This window comes from Pinus tabuliformis, chromosome 8 (genome assembly GCF_031772625.1).
Source record: "Pinus tabuliformis cultivar Carrire ecotype Pingquan chromosome 8, CPIR1, whole genome shotgun sequence".
NCBI lineage: Eukaryota > Viridiplantae > Streptophyta > Pinopsida > Pinales > Pinaceae > Pinus > Pinus tabuliformis.
This window is the reverse complement of record NC_142294.1, coordinates 118681445-118702870: the sequence shown is the minus strand read 5'-3', so window position 1 is coordinate 118702870 and position 21426 is coordinate 118681445. Positions and strand designations below refer to the sequence as shown.

The 21426-nt window shown below is 32.9% G+C and overlaps 1 pseudogene; it reads right to left on the bottom strand.

Moving 5' to 3' along the window:
• Positions 1–13399: 13399 nt before the first annotated feature.
• Positions 13400–21426, bottom strand: part of LOC149234410 (transcription factor MYC1-like) — a 112134-nt pseudogene continuing 104107 nt past the window's right edge.

The window sequence follows — 21426 nt, the reverse complement described above, 5'->3', positions numbered from 1 at the left end:
ATATTGTAATATTTCAATATGACTTCTACGACATTCTAAGATCGAGAAATTTGAGTAGATAAATAAAATAGGCCTCATGGATCTCAGAGAGACAACTCTTGGAATCAGTAGGGGAATTTTGTGGTCTAAAATGGGCCTCTTGAGAAAATTATAAAATAATAGTGGAAATAATAAAATAAGATTAGATTACATCGTCAAATTTTAGAGGGAAAAAAGAAAAAATTGTTTTTTCAACTCGTATTTTTAACTTATCTCCTTATGGATTTACTCAAATTTCGAGCGGCAACACACGTTGGATGCATAATTTGATTGCTCATCTAAGGAGTAACCATGTTGCATACTTTCGATGGAACCTGCTACACGAAAAATGAGAAATACATGGAAAACGTGATTGCAATCATGGTTTTTCATGTATTTCTCGTTTTTCGTGTAGCAGGGCCATCTAAAGTTTGAAACATGGGTACTCCTTGGATGAGAAATTAAATTTTTCATCCAACGAGTATTCTTGTTCAAAATTTGAGTAAAACCTTAGGGAGATAACTTTAAAATACAAGTTGAAAAATTAGTTTTATTATTTTATTATTTTTTAATATATTTACTTTTTTACTCCAAAAATGGTGAATCATCCCCCATGGTTGACATCATCACCTTAAATCCTATTTGTTATTATAAGTTTATTTTGGTTATACATCTTTCTTAGGAGGCCTATTTTAGACCTCAAAATTCCCCTAATGTGTGTTTTCAAATGCTTCTGATATAACATAAACTCATAAGGTCTAAAGATATCAACAAGTGAAAAACAAGAGATCGAGATTCCAATAATTACCAGATAGAGGCCCTGAATCAATTCAGAAGAAGAAATGCTACTAAGGTAGTGTAAGATGAATGAGTGCAATGGAAAGGCTCAAATCAACCTGATAAATATAATATTTGGAATGGGAAAAGTTGGATACGAGCACTTTTACAACTAGTTACAAAAATTAATTTGTGTGATTTTCCCTTTCTTATGACAAAATTGAATAAGAAAGAGTCTAACATTTGATTGTAGCTGCATTAATGATTATTGGCTCATGTCATGTATTTGTGAAGCAAGGAAATATGAAAAGAAGCAACAATATAGAATACCAAGATTTTGATGGAAAACAAATACTTCCCTGAACATGTCAATGGTATGGAAAGGGCTAACTGCTTGATTTATTCTAAATTTAAGTAAAATCAAGTCTCCAAATCAAGCTAACGAAGACCCGCAAAAAGAAACAAAAAAAAAAAAAAAAAACAAACTAATAGAAAAGAGAAATTAATAACAGATGAAGATGAATATGTCAATGCATACCTGTAAGAATTTTGATTGTAAATTTACCTTATAGATCTCAACATTCTCCCTATATTTTCTATGATTTTTTATATGTTCAAAATCATCTCATTATTCACTCTAAATTATGTACTAAGTAAAGAGCTATTGATTTGCATCTACTTCAAAATAACATTGAGAAACAAGAGTGGAAAAAGTGATCATATAGAAATGCTTGTGAATTGAAAATTGAATTTCTCAAGAGTGCTTGATTGTCAAGATTTTTTAGAACTTCATCCTTCCTGATTTTATTTGTAAATTTTAATGAAGTTTCACCAAGAATAATAAGCAAGAAAAACATAAATGTAATTTAAGAAATCATACTTTTCAAACACTCTTTGCTAAAGAATGAAGTAGATGACAAGGAAGCGTCATAGGCTCATTATACATTTATTAAAAATATGCAATAATGAAATAACTACAAAAAGGAAAGGAATCTAAATGTAATTAATTTATCCCTAATCCTAACTAAATAAAAGGAAACATGACTAAGTATAGTAATACTTCCATTGTAACCATTTAAGCATTTTATTTTCTGCATGTATGTATAGAACACACATCAATAATAAAAATACAATTGGAATTAACACAACATAAATAAATCTGAATGTAGAACATACATTTATTGCTAAAAAATATACATAAAGCAGTTTATTTACAAGAGGTTTACTTACAAACATTCTCCCCTGGAAAGATTCTTCCAACCAGATCTTTATGGGATCATAAAAATAAGGATGAATATTTACTAGAGAAAGGAAGAAGCCAACTGGGAGAGAGGTCGAACAACCATTAGTGTTATGTACATAAGACAAACCATTAGTAAACTTTTGTGAACATAAAACTTCCAAATGTCTTTGAAATGGATCAATGAAATTCAGATGGGAGCTTAATCAATCTATCATAAGGTCATTGGTTAAACTAAGAGGTTGGACATATTAAATCAATGTACGCAAAAGTGATGATTCATGTTGACAATGCACTCTAGAAGGGAAAGTAAGCTGATAATACATAACCATCAAATGGATTTGGAAAATCAATAGCTCTTGATGATCATGATCTGAATTTTGAGATTCCTCTTTAAATTATAGTAATGCAGATTGTGAATTTTCAACGCTTAATTTTTCAATATGTCAGCAAATGACATCTAAAAATTGAAAAATGAAAATAGAAAACAAATCTGAAATCAAACAAAATAAATGAAAGAAAAACAATGAAATGAACTCATAATTTACATTACGGTTACAATTAATGTTACAACACAATTGTGACCGATTTGAAATTATTTCCTTCTCACGAGCATTAGTCAGAATAGTAGAATTAGAAAGATCATTGGAAACAACTTGTGAGAGAAGGAAAGATTCAAGACTACGAATAGGAGTGAGAACTTGATTGTCATAAGAATCATAAATTGGGATGGATGATGGAATGTTGAAATCAGGAAGACGATTCTTTGTTTGAGAATGAGAATTAATTGGAACAACTTCTAAATTGAAGTTTTCTTCATTCTCAAATATAATATGACTTTGATCATGAGGATTTAATGAAGAAGAAAATGAATCAACATCCTCAATATCAGGGTAATCATCATAAATGACTTCATGAAATTCACTAGGATTCTCTTCATTTGCATATGATATATTAAGATGAAAATGAATATTAAGCATGTGTTTATCAATGTCGGAATAATGATCAATTGTCTCTCTATCATGGTAAAAACTAATAGGCATTTCATTTAAATCAACCTCTATATTTTCTGGAACAATATTAATGCGAAGAGGAGATAAATCACTATCAACAAAAATATTAGGATAAAGGGGAAAATGTGAATTTGAAGAAATGAATTTGAAACTATCTCTATTTGTAGATTTTTGTGTGTTTTCTTCATTACAAATTTCAGATTCTAGATCATTCAATTGGCTAATTATTTTTTCTTGAAGAATGTTGTTTGGCTACCCTGAATTTAGCATTTTATCAACATGACAAAATTCAGATATTTGTACAACATATTGTATATTAGAATGTTCAATTTCTACATGTGCTTGTTGATTTATCGACTGATTTTCTGAATTAATTTCAGGTTGATCTTCTAATTTCAAGGCAACTGTTTCTTCAAGATTATTGTGGGTATATTCTTGCAGTTGATTATCACAATCCTCTAAACTTTGTGATGGTGTTTCATTAACATGAGAGAGAGAATCAAAGTCATTATCAACGTTGTATGAAGTGTGCACAAAATGAAGTAATTTATCATACATAAGAGAGGCACCTTCATCCTAATTGGTATGCACCTCCATATTGGAATTCTCAATCATGTTAATAAAGGTTGAAGAATATTCATCAAAGCTTGTAATGGTTTCATATGGATTAGGAAAGCAAGGAAGAGAAAAAATATACTCAAACTAGTCCAACAACTCATCCTCTAAAGGTTTATTCTCACTTTTGAATATTAAACAATTTAATCAAAATCTAATAATAAAATCCATGCAAGATTCATTTCCAAACATTCGTAAATTTTCATATTCATCACATACTTGTTAATAATAATAATCATAAAATTCATAAAGAAACATTGTGATAAATTGATCCCACTTGTGAATAGAGGCAACTAGAAGAGATTGGCACCAGATTCTGCAATTTCCTGAGAATGTAAGAGTAAAAATCCTGCATAAAATACCTTCATCAATATCATGAATATAAGAATTTACAAAATTTTGGATAAATTGTAAGGCATGATTAAATGCAGAAGCATTCCTCTTACCGTTAAACTTTACCTTCGACCAATGTCTTACTATTTCTGTTGGAGTATTGACAGATACACGCCAGGAAATACAACTCCAAATTGGAAGTTTAGAATGAGATATTGTGATTAAATAAAAAATTTAAAACACAAAAACTCCAAAAGACAACAAGTCATTGTCCCTCCTTCTAGCACCAAAAATGTTAATGGCTTAAAATGACCATTCAACATTATAAGGGAGACCACCCCGTCAGGAACTTAAAGCAACTCCTTTTCCGTTTGGAATGGTGGTTCCAATTGGTTAAATTAGGTCAAATTACCTTCTCTCTATCTCTTATGGCTTAAAGTATGTCTTTTACTTACCAATAAAGGAGAGATAGGATGAGATCGCTTGTTTAGCTCATGCAAGGAAGTGATATTTACACCGACCTAGGCTCAACCAAGCCACAACTAAAGTTTGTCTCTTTGATAAGAGGGCTTCTTAGAATTGTAATGATTAATTTAAATGAAAACTAATCCTAGAATGTAAACAAAAGGAAAGAAATACTAAGCCTATCTCGATTAGGAAGATGTATATCTACCCCAACCAAGAGTAAAGTAATTAAATAATTGAGATTTTAACATGCCTGGTTTTAGGTGAATACATGGCTAATGAAATAGTTCTACTAGCTGATATTATAATTACCAAAACATGATATGTTCAGAGACCTATTAACGGTGAATGATTAACCAATAACATTAGGAAATAGTTCACTTAATGTCAATGGTAATTAAATCAAATTTAGATAGCATATTTTTGAGTAAAAAGTTACTCAGAAATATGATTTGAGCATATGTGAGCAAAAGAGAAAATTGATAATAGATCTATAAGGCTCATGAACTAGATAGCTAATTCAAAAGACAACCTTCCACATCAAACAATAGTGCATAATATAAGAAAGATTCACACATATCTGCTATTCAAAATGAAATTTGCATTACAAATAATAGTATTTAAAATACAAATTTATTAAAACCTGGTCTTTGTGCTTTGTTCCTTGAACTGACCTCCAACAATCTCTTACAAATCAAACACTCTGCCATTAAAAGGAAGAGTTGCAATAGTGAAAGTTTTTCTTATAATAGAAAGTATATATTTGAAAAAGACAAATCCCAATGACTCAAATCTGAGATTTTCCTCCTACTTCTACAGCTCGAACCTCCCTTACAATAGTGCTTCAGAATTCTCTAGGTGCGGAGAAGAGGACCCCCCCAAGGGCATTCTCTAAAGTCATATTTAAAATTACAAAGGAAAATCTAAAATAGGATAATTGTTTGGAGAATAAATTTTCTCCCACAAATTTGATTGGCCAAAATTCCATTTCCTATCTTGTTGGAGCAACTCCATTAATCCAAATATTCTCTTTCTCATTTTCTCAATTTCTCTCCTATCACAAACCAATTGAAATTCAGAAATTAGAACCAATTTGATGAACAAAATAGAAAGAAAAACTCATTCTCAACAAATTGTTAAATAAAACAATAAACTAATATCTAAAGAAAATTCAAGATGTAATTGCTTATGTTGGGTCTGATTAGCTTTTGAATAATGCTAGGAATGAATTTTTGACAACAATTTTCAAAAACTAATGAGATTTGCCGAAATCAAAATTTGGAAAAACTAATTTTTGTTTGAAATTCGTCACTTTGTCTTGTTCTAGATTTCTTGATCATTAAATGATGATTCTTTATAAAATAAACTATCCTCTATTATTTTTCTCTGTCTTAGCTTTCCAATAAGCTATTGTAAGCTTCATTTGGTTGAATAGATCTCCAGATATGCCTTTCCAAAAAATTTTAGAAATTTAATTATAAATTCTAATCTAATTAAATATATAATTAAAATTAATTAATTATTAATTACATTACAGTTATTAAATTAATTATATACATTTCATTTAAAATTATTAAAACTAAATTACATATTATTAAAATAAGAGTTGAGTTAATTACCTAGTATAATATTAAATGAATAAAATAAAAATTTTAATTAATTAAAAGTTAATTTTATTAAATCAAAACATAGTTTAATACAATGTTATTTACAAGAATTAAAATAAAATATTAATTAAAGAAAAACAATTAAACAATAATTTACATTTTAAATCTTACAACTATATTATATCTAAAAGAGAAAATCTTATACTATATACGTTGTGTTATATGATATCTACCTCAATGCCTATCCCACAAATAGCAAGGAACTAAAGGATTTTGTTATGGAGAAGTTTCGTAAAAAGGTATGGGGAAAAGAGTTGGGTAGAAAGAAGAAATATTACATTGAGGAATTCAACCCTACGTGTGATTTACAACAAAAGGAGTTCATTGGAGCTAGCATTTCATGGAGGGAAAAGGTTCTTATTGCTCAATTAAGGACTAACTCACATCAACTTCAGTGTGAAACAAGATTGTGGAAAATGCCTAAAGAAGCTTGGGAAGAAAGGGTGTGCACATTTTGCGCGTCTGGGGCGGTGGAATTGGAAAAACATTTCATTTTGGAATGTGATGCATTCAAATACATCAGAGAAAGTTATGAGAACATGTTAGCATCAGTTTCTTGGCATTGTCTTTTTAGCAAGGAGATTGTTGGAAAGTTGGGTCAGCTCATCATCAATTTGAATCAGAAAAGGACTGAATTGCAAAGAGCGAAAAACAGGGAACTGATGGTCTCATAGACTATTTTTAGTCTTGTGGACGTTAAAATATCATTTCATTATGATCAAAACCAAACCCATCGAAATTTGAAGGACCTCAGACGTCAGAGGTTCTTGACATCAGAAGTTCTTAAATATTGGAAAATCAGAACTTTAATATGAAAAACCTCATTAGAGCTAAGTTTATCAGAGATATAAAAACCTCGGGACCTCAGACATCAGAGGATAAATGATATTGTAATTTTTTTAATTATAAACTATATTCACTTTGTAATTTAGAGCGGGTCCCTTTATTATAAACTACAATGATTTTGTAATTTAAAATTCCAACTAAAAGAACTACAACTATTTGGTAACTTCGGGGTTTCGGTTCCTCTTAATTTTTGAAATTGGGGTTTAGAATAGACTTTGGAGATCCCGAAAACACCATAATGTTCTTTTCTGTACAATTTGGCTGTGGCGGTTTTGTAGGACCGTTAGTGAAAATGAACTAATTAGTAAAGATTAACTAAAAATCAATATTTACAATTAATTACTAGTTTATTTACAAAATTTAAAATAATATACACTTTCTACATTTTTAGCCCTAGCGTTAAAAATCATCAAACTTCGGCGAAGCACCATTTATAAACCGTGTAACCAAATGAGATTAAATGAGTACCAATGGAAATTTTGTGAAAAATTGAACACAATGAAGCAATCAAAAGGGAAATCCGATGAAAAAAAAATTGGCAAAATTGTAGACACTTAACAAAAAGAAATATTAAAATGTGATTCAGCCAAAATTTATGAAAAGGGTCCCCATTATTTGAAATAAATAAGTCAAAATCGGGGGGTTGAGTTTTCACCTCAACAATACCCTCGGGTATATCAGATGACACTCCATGTATGAAAAGCATATCGAAATGTTTCCTATCATATAGGATGCATTAGACAATGCCACTATGGATTGTGCTTCCACACACCTCTGAGTATATTTTGGAAGTCCCTACTAGGTTATTATCCCACCATATGTAACCGAGTTAGACGTCTTGTTTACTATGATACACCGAACACAACATTCGGGGAAATTTCCTACATGTACTGGAAACGGTATATTGCAATTCACTGTGACTTGGTAAACCTTTTTTCAAGTTACGCCTATTTTGTTTTATTTGTATCTTTAGTTTATAAAATCAATTAATCAATTGTGGAAAAACATCCTCACCATGGAACAAATATTTAATAGATTTTAGATTGAGACTAATGGCAACAATTCCTGAGTTTACCAGTCAAGGAAAACCCTCTAATGAGAATCCTAGTTCTTTTCCTCCTTTTGGAAATATTGGTGCTCCTTATATGGAAACATTGTCCCTTCCTGGATTTACCATTGGTTTACCAGTTTGGTTATTTTTGACCTCCTTGGTTCTGAATTTACAAACTACTCCTTAACTAAGTATTCCTCCATATGAACAACATCAACCTCAAGTTGATCATAAAGTTGACCCTGTGCCTTCTTCACCTATTGTTTCTTCATCCCTTTCTTCCTCCTCGCCTGGTGAAAGCCTTGATTCTAGTAACCAGGAAGCTAATAAGAAGAAGAAAAGGATGAAGAAAAATAAACAAAATAAGCAGGGGGGAACCAAGAAACCATTGCTACAAATGAAACTAATGTTGAGAAATTTTCCAACAAGCCCTACAAAATTAAATTCCCTTGCATGCTTTATAAAGGTGATCACCTTCTTAAAGATTGTCTTGGTGTTCCATAAGTATGAGAAGTGTGGTCCTCAAGCTCACATCAACCCTTGTCTTTAGCCTATGGAGATCATGCTGATGACAAACATTTGACTAGTAATAATAAGATTCCTAGAAATAAGGGTAAAGTTAAGTTTCCCTGTAATTTATGTGAGGAGAATCATCCAATTCACCTTTTCGCTTGTTTGGATGAAGCCTCCAAATTGTTGGAAATCCTTACCACTTATTAACAAAAAATTCTAGTTGGTTACCGAAAACATTACATGAATCCTCCACTAATTGATGAAATGATTGATTTGAATTCATATTCAGTCAATCACACTCTCTTTGAATGTGAATCCCATGAGTCTGTTCTCAACCAACCATTGGTTGAGAAATTGGTTAACATGATTCCACCTTCAGTTGATCACACTTTTCCCGTAGAGAATGGAGTTCATACTGCTTAGGTTCTTCTTGTTTCTTCAGATCATGTTGAACAAGGGAGCATTTCTCTTGTTCCTATGAAACCCCCTCCAAGAAAACAATTCATTGCCTTGGATTGGAATCAATTAATAGATCCTCGTCTCCCTTCTTACATGCCTTTTCAAATCATGGTGAAGGCTTCTGATAAAACCATCTATCACACTGTTATAGGTGATAGAGCTCTTATTAGCATTCTATCCTCAACTACTTGGAAAGCTATAGGTTCCCCTCAGCTTGATATTGTTGCTTCGAATCTATTAGCTTTTAACAAAAGAACCAGCCAACCTTTAGGGATCCTTCCTCAGTGACCTATTACCATGGAAGGAAAATTGTATGTATTGATGTTATGGTAGTCTTGAGCCCCTTGGATTTCAATTTGGTCCTAGGTCGAGACTATGTCTATGCTATGAATTTTTTCATGTCTACACTCTTTTAAGTGATGTGTTTCCCACATTATGGAAATTTTGTGACTATTGATCAACTTTCTTTCGTTGGTCCTCATTTGACTACTAATCATCTGACTTCCCTTAATGTTCCAAATATGCAAGTGGTATCTTCCCCGCCACAGGTCGATTATGTGGCAACCTATCCCATGCCCGTAACTATTGATGAAGATGAGCCATTCACTATTTATTAAACTTATTTTGATCTAGATATAGTAGGTGATATGGTGAATCATTTATTGGGGGCATTGGAGCTTGATCTTTCCATTAGATCCCTTGATATGTGTCTCTTTCATAGTTTTTCCTCCCATACAGTGAGCACCTCTTGGAAGCTATGGCCTCTTGAGAGACATGACCAGATGTATGAGTAGATTTCCTTCTCTTGTGTCAATCTCATTAAAAAATGAAATAAGGTCCCTTGAGCATAGTTATTTTCCTGTGTCAAGCTCACTTTTCTTTTTTGCCTATTTTTCAAACTCTCTAAGCATGAAAAATAAGCCGAGTTATGCCTTCATTGGACTCATTAAATTGTTTAACACTGCTGGACTTGTCAAGAATGACAAGACCAAAGAACTCCTTCTCAGGGTTCATTAAAAATACTCAGAAGGATTCATAAAAAGGATGAACTTATAGATCAAGCATATATTATCTGCCTCAAGCTTGTCAAAAATAAATAGGTATTGGCCAGAAATGGTTTGGAAATCGGGAAAACATGGAATTTTACCAATTAATAGTAGTGAGTTTCTCTTGAACATGACACTCTTTCACTTCATCTCCATGACTGCTTTGGGTTCGAAAATATTCTTGCATCACTGTTGATCATACCTTCATCATGGGTCTTTGAGTCAATATTGCCGACTTCATTCAGTGTTGTTGATATGTTCAAGAGAAAGTCCACCCTCAGTTGACATCTACTACAATACCTTAAGCTTTCTTTTGTGTCTTCCACTCCTGAACCATCTTTACATCACTACATTTTGTCGTAGATATCGATATTTGTTTCATGTCAAATGGGGGAATAAATCAAGGCCCTCCTTCGATGAGTCACTTCCTATCAACATCAACACATTATCCAGGAAATTGACTTAGAAACTCTTTCCAATGCCTTGGAGCTTGCATACCTCAATAGCAAGTAAACCTCACTTTCGACAACAGGTTTTTCAGCATTGGCCTTTGATTGAGGGATTATGTGTGGTGTTTGAATTCAAATCATTCATTCACATCTCATGGATTGTACTATAGTACCTTTAGGGCCATTACCATCATCAATTGTTTCTATCGCATCTATTAACAACTTAAATCTATTGGCCGATAATCATATGGTGTCTACCATGTTTGAATCTAGCACATTTATTCACATGGTTAGACTCGTACTATCGAGTGACAAGGTAGAAGACCCAAAATCTAGTTTCATCCATCCAGGATGTGCTTTTAGGATTCATACCAAATCACAAAGTATGATGGCTATGATCATTCAGAAAGTCATCCAAACATGGGTCCAACAATTTTCATCAATGGACAAGACTTTGATCATTGTACATGTTATATTGCCTTATAGGTTGAGTATGGGTATGTCTACCTTAGCTATGATATCATGATGATTATGTATTGTAACATATGCTGATCGCAATCAACCTTTTCTTGATCCAGACTTTTCAAAAAGTAAATCACTTCAGCTCTTAACCACTGCTTCTGAATTTTTACTTTAGGGGGGAATCTGTTACAGGTCATTTTTTCACAATTTCTCAAATGGCCTGGAAATTGGATCAATTAATATCCTTGACACCTTACAATCATCGCTTTGTAAAGTCTCAAAGATTTATCTCTCCAAAAAGTACAAAATTTTTGGGTTTAACAACTTAAAAACCTCATTTTTGGACCCATCGCACCTTGTCTTCTATGCAAACTGCACTATTGCACATTGCATAATTGAGCAACTACACTGACTAGAACATGTTTCCTTTTTTGAAGGGTTGATGGTTCTATAATTTTGGGAAAAATAAAAAATAATCATGAATATTCTCGTTCTAGAAGCTTCTAATGTGGTTTTAACCATTTACTATTGATTGAGATCTCGAATTCCTACTCTAGAGGTCTTATCTCTTATCCCTAGAGCTTATCCTCCTTCATATGTGGATCTAAGTCCTAGATTGGTAAATCATAAACTACCCTATTTACCCTATAAATTCACTGCCTCCCATAGAGTATGGGTTGGATTTTGGAGACTCTTAGCTATGCCCTGATGTTGCTTCTTTTTTCCTAAGGATCCATTACCATCCTTGAGTTGCGATTGAAGGCTTTCTTTGTGGATAAGGAAGGACAAGTTAGGTGGGAAACATCTACATGGTCAAGATCTGCAAAAGGGTTGTAATATTCTCGTATATTTCATTAATAAAAAAATATTTGTTTTCCTATACTTGTGTCTTATATGTATTTCAATGTCGTCTTGACTCATTGATTAGAGATATTAGTCTGTGCTAAGCGTATATTGTAGTTCTCGTGCTTGTTATAATTGTTTTGCAGGTTCCATTTATAGCATTTGGAGCTCGAGCTAAAGTTCACAAGAAGGGAGAAGAGGAGAACTTATGTTGGACACAAGGCAAGTCCTTGTTCCATATTCTAATCTCTCTAATGAAAACATAAGTGTTTTTTCTTATGTTGTTTCTAGATCAAGCCAATAGATCTAGAGAGTTCACTTCTACTTGCATAAGATATTTTTTTGTCAAACAACAACCAAAATAGAAATAAAAAAACACATACCTACAAAGAAAATGACGTCGAGATCATACCCCAACTATATTTGAGGGAAAATTTTATTAATGAAATAATTTATTACTAAATTTCCAAAAAAAAGGCCAATACAGGGACTACACCTTCTTAATGGGAAAATATAGCAAAAATTACGAGCATCATTATGTGACCAATGCAAATTCTAAAACAACCCTTGAGTATTTCATTACCTACACATGGTCAAGAATAGATCATAATTGCTTTGCATTAAGAAGATTTATGAACTAAAGGAAATCTCGGCTGCTTTATCACAAGGATATGGATATAAAAAAAAACAAACTTGATGCATGCATATGCATGATAAACATTTACCAATTTGTGACCAAAGCAAATAAAATTATTTATAAATATAAAAAAAACTACCACCCTGTTTGTCCAACAATTATATTGAAATCACCAATCTCTGCAAAGTCGAGAAATTTTCAAATACCTGCTTTGTAAATGAATAGTCCACAGAAAGGACATTTTAGCTTTTGAATTGTGTTCGCAATGTTTCCTTTGTAAAACCACCTTGACAAAACATTGTGGCCTTCTGGAGTTTCTTTTCACATGATAAATATGAGGGGATTATCTCATAATAAACCTTTTGAAGTCAACTCTTTTTTTTGGAATGACCACCACAATGCTCTTTTCATAATAATTTATCACTTTAAGAATAAAATACATGTCAAAACAAGTTGCTTTAGTGCTTGGAGCAGGGTGCAATTATTGGCTCAAGGGCTTTCCTCTTTTCTTGAGGTTCCTAGATCTTTTTCCTGGGAGGTGATGTCGGTCATTGTTTTTTACCTTTGTGATCAAACAATACGATTTATTTTTTGAGTTGTAAGGGTTGGTCCCTCGTTTTGTAGTGGGAGTGCTCTGTTTCTTTTGCTTCGGCTACCTATTTTTCCTTATTTTGGTATTCCTTGTTTCACAGACATTGTGGTTCTATGTATTTTAGAAAATGTAACAACATATTTAATATAAATATTGTTGTTTTTTTTCTCTTGAAAAAAAAAAGTTTCTTTAATGGATAAGCAACATTAAGCTATGATATTGTACACAGTCCTTACCCTTTACTTCTAAAAAAAATCTTGAATTATGTTACAAAATGGTGTTGGAGGACACCATCACCATTTCTTGTTTGAAACACAATTCACAATGAAGCATGCAAAGGAAAATTCTCAATATTGTAGTGATATTCCACTACTTAATTCAAAGATTCAATTACTTTCTTACAAAGCAGGGAATGAAGGTGGCCTTCCATGTACAAACCTATGGTCATTTTAACAATGAATGGATAATTAAAGAATCCTTCACAGTAGAAATACTTGCATGGAGGACTTCCAAATCAAGTTCTTCCAGTGTTGTCATCAATCTTGCAATAGGATGATTATGTTTAGTACATTGAATTCTTATTATTGCCTCATGGTCAATAACGCGGACTTCTGAATTCAAGCTGGGGAATTTCCCCTCGCTAAAACCTTTAAGGTCAATGCGTGAAAGATTTGTTTCTCCTTTAGCTACCAACTTCAAAGAATTCATCAATAATTCCTTCTTTATGGTGTCAATTTAAACCTACAATTCAACCCTCTCAGACTCCAAATCTTGTTGTTTGGAACATAGATCTTTGATATAAGCAGTGGCATCATCAAGCAGAGAAGATTTGTCTGTTTTCGAAACGTTAGGAACCATGGCACGAAGCTCGTAAAATTTATGGTTCAATTTCTCATGCCTTTTTCACTCAACCTCAATATGATTCAAAGGCTCTTCATGGCCGTTTGCATGCTTTCTCCCACGTTTTTGTGGCTTTCTCTTGACCACAACAAACATTGAATCTTTAATTAAGGCAGAGGGTTCTACATCAAACATCTCTGAATCAATGCTAGAGCGCAAGCCTCCTAGAGCAATTGGATCAGGTGGATTAGATGGTAAACTAATGGTATCCTCTTTTATTGTTGGCTTTATCAAGTTATTTTCATTTCCTTTCAAACCCAATGTGTGAATTTGTGGTTCTTCACTATTTGCTATTTCTGTAATATTGATGGAGGGTGCTTCAAGAGCTTATGTCTCCTGAGTTGAGTATGCAATAATGATTTTTCATTTTTAACCACTAAAGAACTTTGTTCATGGAACACAGAGGCCTTTGAAATCTCGAAAATGCTCTGCAACAGTCAATCTTGTAAGCCCAACACGTGCATGAGCACGAAGTGGTTCATTTATTTGACCACAACACACTTTCTTTCACCCTGTATAACAAGAAAAACATTAATTAGTAGCCAATCCTCTAACTATGCATGAAAAGAACAACTCTTCAACAAAAAAATGGGTGAATTAAGAGCTTGTGTTAAAGAGATTCGAAACTGGCGATTCATTCATGACAAATGTCATACAAGAATATATGACAATAGACATCACACACAACTTCATCTCTATTTTGTATACACATGGTGAAACGTGCAAGGAATCATATGATTGCTAGGGTTTTAGGGCGAGGAAGTCATAGTTATACCCATCATAGATTAATCCACCTATAGTGAAACTAACTTTGACCCAGTTCACATTCGACCACCTAAACCTCAATAGAAAAAGTAGAGAGAGTCCTCTATCACGACATGCTTGCTTCCCATCTTGTATCATCAGATGTAATGCTCGCTTAGATTCAGGTACACCTGGCGAGTGAAGCTCACCACATAACAAAAGACATATTATCCTCCTGATCATCATCGTCCACTTGCTCCCCTAGGGCTCGAGAAGTCTGGCAATTTTTTAGGCCATGGGACTCTTCTATTTCAACCGATGCTAACAGGTCTCATATTTGAGCCCCTTGTAGCGCAAGTGTAAAGCATACTCGTTGCTTCATAGTACCGGTCTTCTGCAAGTGGAAGTATGAGTCGGCAAGGGGAGGGCTTTGTACTCAGAAGGTTGATGCCAGATATATTTCCAATGGCAGTTTCTGGCATCTAGTGACTTTGAGCAAGCCAAACTGGAGCCTTGCTACATCATTGGGGCTGCACGTATAATATCTAGCATTGAAGCACAAGAATAAAAAAATCTACGAATTCTCCGGTAACTAGAATCCACATGTCAAATTATTATTGAAAAGAAAAATATGAAAATAAACCTCTTAGATTTATTAGATCTTCCCAACCTAACCCCACAAAGGAACGCTTATCAACATAAATATAAATCATTTTAAAATTCACAATTTAATAGTACTCAAAATAAGAAAGATATAATAACATCTTTAAAATACATTTAAATATAAACATAATATTATTTAATATTAAAAATATATCTTATTATAATTATATAATTTAAATTTAAATATTATAAAATAAATATCATAAAATAATAATTTAATAATTAATTTAAATAATTTAATTAAGTAATTTAACACAAGTTCAAATCCACATGAATTTTTTAAAATAAAAACATGACAAAACCATGCATTCACTTAAAACCACTATTCACAAAATAAAAACATATAACCAAAATAATAATAAAAAATTAAAAAAAAAAAAACTCCATTAAACAATACAACAATTAAATAAGAAATAACAATCAATCACTATAATAATTAAATAATAGCTATTAGTCCCACAGTGTTGGATGACATTGACTTTTTGAGTGTAATAATATTCATAGGTTAACGCGTATTGTAAACAATAAAATGGTGGTGGTGGTGTCAATGTGATTATCCACTTCATGCATCAAGAAAAGTACGTTCAAACTATTTTTCATGATTCAGAAGAACGCTATAGATGAACACTTTAAATGAACCTTGAGAACTAATATTGATGCTCAATTGTCATGGGCCCTTGAGAACTAATATTGATGCTAAATTTGAACCCCCCACTCATTGTCATGGGCCCTTTGAAGAAACACCTCCACCATGTGTCCATGTGCCATTAAGTGAATTTACATTCCATAACCCTCTTTTTTTCTAAGTGAATAGTGGGGAATATGGATGCTAAATTTGAATCCCCCACTGATTGTCATGGGCCCTTTGAAGAAACACCTCCACCATGTGTCCATGTGCCATTAAGTGAATTTACATACCATCACCCTCTTGCTTTTTTAAGTGAATAGTGAGGAATATCGGGAACTATTAGGACAAGAATATGACCATTTCTCACCATGAAATACATGCCATTTTGAATGTAGAAAATTATTACTTTAATATAATATAACCAAACAATTTTATAATCAAAATTAAAAATATTAAAATATATAAGTTATTGAGAATAAAAAAAAAAAATTATTAAAATATATAAGTTATTGAGAATCAATTTTATATTGGTATAGTATAAATATTTGTTTTATTTTATAGAAATCTGAATAGTATTTGATGGCATATATATTTTTGAAAATTATTTTGGTAATTTTTTGCATTAGGTTAATTGGGTAGTTGCAATTTTTAGTAATTTAATTCAACATGAATATGGAGTGGGTTTACAATAATACCACAATAGATACAAGGTTATTAATACAATGAATTAAATTAATTTCATGTTTTCTTGTTTGTAATTTATATTACTCAATTATTTAAGCTAACTCATTAAATTATGGAAGATGTTAATCTTATAATAAATGGATTTTTTTGTTACAAATTTTTGTTAGATGATTAAAAATACAATCTTATCATAGGTTATAAAATTAGAATAAATAATTATTAATTTAAGATATTAAATTAATAATTATTATTCTAGAATGTTTAATTATTTAGAATTAGTATTTTGTTGTAACTAGATATGACTCTCTAAATGTGTTGTATCTTAGGCTTTATTTTAGGAGATTTGTTAGCTAGTTGGTTTGAATAGCATTTATTGTAAATGGACACTTGTTATGTAATAAGTGATCCATAATTAGAGGTAGTTAGGACATTGAGCTTATAAATAGCTCATTGCAAGAGTGTTTGGATGTTCGGGTGTAAACTCTTGCAAAATCAAATTATGTAATTATTTTTTCTGATTAATAAAATTACGTGTCTGAGGACACTTCTGTCATTATTGTGGTATCAGAGCTCCAGTAATGCTATAGTGGATGTGAGGAGGAGATTCCAGCTCTACAAATTTTTGGAAACTCCATTAAATTGGTCAGTGAATGATTGGTATGAATTTGTCCAGTTTTATGTTCAAATGAAAAGAAATTTTATTATTTTAGTGATTTTAGATTTTTTAAATCTGAAAAACCATTGTAAGAATTACTGCTACCACCGTGTACTGTCAAATTAAATGTCTGACCCATTTAAAGAACCCATGCTCTGAAGAATATTGTAGTGAGAGCGCTACGACAGATTCGCATTTGGCAAGGAGACATTATTCTGCTCCTCAGTGTGGAGTACAGATTCCTGAGTGGCTTCTCAAGTTTGATGTTCTTCTCACACCAAATTTCTACTACATGAGTATTTATTCCTCACTGGTTTCTGAAGTTTATTGTTCGAACACAATCTACCACGCGAATAATTGTGAATTGTGGGGGTTTTTTCGTTTTTCCATCACACATGAAGTCGTTTTAACTTTTTTTTTATTTGATAAGAATGGACTAACAAGTTAATTTATGAGGATCTGCGTTTTGATTGTTTAATGTGGATCTGCATTTTATTTAAAGATTTAAGAACGAGTTCATTCAAGATAAAGTGTACCGCATCAATGGATGCTTCCGCTGGGCCTTTGAAATAACTGACTATTTTGAGCCTGATCCTCTGTACTCATATTCAAAAGGCCGAAACTTTTGAATCTGCACAACGCATATTCAAAACGTTGACAACAATTACCCGAGCCTGCATTTCGTAATTCTTGTTCGCAGCTGAATGGATGTTTGATCACCCAGCATGCTTGTATTTAAATCTGTCTTTGGGCTGCCCTCCCACACGCTAAATTTCTGAACAAGGCACTGCACTGTGGTTTGTTTTTCAGTCCAGGGCCACGAAATTGAACAAAGCACGAGGATTCGAAATTGGATTCCAAAAAAAAAAAAGAGACCAGCACTCCAATCAAATTTCACTGCAAAGGAGAATGATAAGGCCACAATCTCAACTTGGCTAGCAACAAATGGACCGTTCTTCATCTCTTAATTGTAATGGCAATTTTTGGGGCATTCGGTTGTACTCCTTCTAACATAACTCATTTTTGGGATAGAATTTTTCGAAGTAAATATGGATCCTTGCATGCCATGCAAATTATAAAAGGAAATTGTATTATGTAAGCAGTGAATTTGAATCCACATTGAAGCCAGAGTGAAGCGTGAGCCAGCCTGCCAGCAATAAGCCAGCGTGAGCCAGCCTGCCAGCAACAAGTCAGCGTGCCAGCAATAAGAAATATTTTTTAATTTTGTAATGTTAATGGAGTGATAAGGTTTTTCCGTTGTTTGTAATTTTTGTGGAGAGATAAGGAATATTATATTTTTGGAGAGATCTGGTGATTTTTTTATTTTTGGGAATTTATTGTTTATGGAGCAATAAGGTGATTTGTAATTTTTTGGAGTAATAAGGAGTTTTTTCTTTGTAATTTGTTTCTTGAGAGATAAGTCTGGCATTTTAACTCAAAGTAATTTTACTTTGAGGGGGGTAACTTTTTTTTTACCAAGTTTTGCAAGAGCATCATTGTAAAAGTCAAATTTTGAAAGTTGCCTTGTAATTTTTTGAGAAATTGACTAGAGCCAAGTGCAAAGCTCAGTCATTTTTATCCAGCTTCAACGACTATACGAGGGTCAAGGCCAAGCCCCAATAGATCGTGTTTTTTGCGTGGTGTGTTGTGTTCTCCATCTTGTCATTTCTGTTTTGATTCTTGGTGCGGAGCTTCAATGCTACAATGTCTAAGTTGATTAATTTGTTTTTTGATTCCAATAAACTTGAAGGCACAAAATTTTATAAAACATGGCACCGTCTCATCGAAAGCACTCTCATTTACAATGAATTATGGTAGGGTATATGTGATGGAGATGTTAAGCTGAATAAACCCACAGATGTAGCTGCACTATCAAAATGGGAAGTTAAGAATGCCAAAGCCTTAGCTCTTATTAAATCTTCTGTGAATGATGAAATGTATGTCCATATAGAAAATGCTACAGATGCATGGTCTTCTTTGAAAACTTTTAAAGGCCTCTTTGATACTTAGCCTGAATCAAAGAAAGTTGATCTACAATTAAAATTGTTACAACAAAAATTGACTAAAGGAGGTGATGTTCTTGAATATATCTCAAGACTTAAGAATATTAGGCAGGAAATCATTAATGTTGGTTTTCCAGCAATAGATGATAGTTTTATTGTAACAATTGTAATTGCTGGACTTCCTTCTTCCTATACGCATTTTATGGAGACTCTACAATTAACTGGGAAATTAGAGAAACTAAAATTTGATGAGATTTGTGAGATGTTGACTCAACATGATAAAACCTTTGGGAAGAAGAAGAAAGTTGGTGAAGATGTTTTTCTCATAGAGGCCAGCACTAGTAAATCATCAGCAGATAGTTCTCGAGGCAGAGGCAGAGGCAATCAGAATCAAGCAGCACAAAGTCGAGGTCGAAGCCAAAGTAGAGGAAACAACTTTAACAGAGGAAACAGTTCAGGAAGGAATAATTTTCAAGGTAGAGGAAACAACCAAGGAAGAGGCAATTTTCAAGGACAGGGAAACAATAATCAAGGTAGAGGACAATCTCAACATAGAAGTCAAAGCAGAGGCAGAGGACAATCTTCAGGAAGAGGAAGAGACTTAAGTCAAATTATGTGTTAAAGATGTAACAAAGTTGGCCATTATGTTGAAGATTGTCGAACTTCACTTAATAAAATTCCCAAGTTTTAGCAGCGTTCAGCGCAATTTGCAAATGATCAAGATGATGATAACTCAGAATATGTTTTTAATTCCTCGCCAACATCACAACTTTCATCCCATCTTAGAAGTGACTATGAAGATGCCTGGACCTTGGATTCAGGGGCAACTCAGCACATGACTTGTCGACGTGATTTTTTTTGGAATTTTCAAGATTGCCAACTTAATGCCATTTTTCTCGTTGATGATACAAAACATACTCCTTATGGAAAAGGAGTAGTTAAAGTTTTTCTCCCTGGCATTGGAGAAAAGATGATTTCCAATGTATGGTATGTACCAAGTTTTAAGAAAAATTTGCTCTCTTTAGTCACGATTCGACAAGCAGGACATCAGGTGATTATGGAAGATGGTTTAGTCAAGATTAATTCAGTCAAACAGAGTTTGAAAACTGTCATGACAGGATATGAAGATGGAAAACTGTTACGGATGAAAGGGACAGTTATTCCAAGGCATTCTGATTTTGCAGGGGCAGTGACTACAGGTATTTCACCTGTAAGACTGTCACATGTAAGATATGGACATTTAAATTTTGAGAGTCTTTCTCAATTGCAGAAACAAGGAATGGTTAAAGGACTTCCCACTTTCAAAAGGGAAAATGCAAAATGTGAAGCTTGCATTTATGGCAAACAAAGTCGAGAAATTTTTCCAAAAAGTTCATGGCGTGCAAACAGGAGGGTACAACTAGTCCATAGTGATGTTTGTGGACCTCTAGAAACTTCATTTGGTGGATGCAAATATTTCTTACTATTCATTGATGATTTCAGTAGAATGACTTGGGTTTACTTCTTGAAGAACAAATCAGAAGCATTTGATAAGTTTAAAATTTTTCGCCAAATTGTTGAAAATGAAGTCAAAGAAAAGATAGGTACTCTCAGGACAGATAATGGGGGAGAATTCACTTCAAATGAATTCAAAACTTATTGCAGTGAAAATGGCATAAGACGACATCTTACTAATGTTTACACTCCACAACAAAATGGAGTAGTTGAAAGAATGAATCGCACCTTGTTAGGAATGGCGAGATCCATGTTAACTTTCAAGAGGTTAAGTCCAACATATTGGGTAGAAGCAATACATACAGCTGTCTACTTAAGAAACAGATCTCTAACTGCTTCTTTAGATGGAATCACACCTTATGAAGCTTGGTTTGGTTTCAAACCTCGAGTTAAACATCTTATAGTTTTTGGATCAGTATGTTATGCCTTATTTCCGAAAGAAAAACGAACTAAGCTTGACTCAAGAAGTTTAAAATGCACAATGATTGGCTATTTTGATGAGAAGAAAGGGTATTGTCTTTTGACCAATGGAAAATTCATTATGAGCTGGGATGTCATTTTCAATGAAACTGAGAGTAAGAGTGCTGAAGAAATTGAAAATCTTCTTCACAAGTTAGAAACTAAGGGAA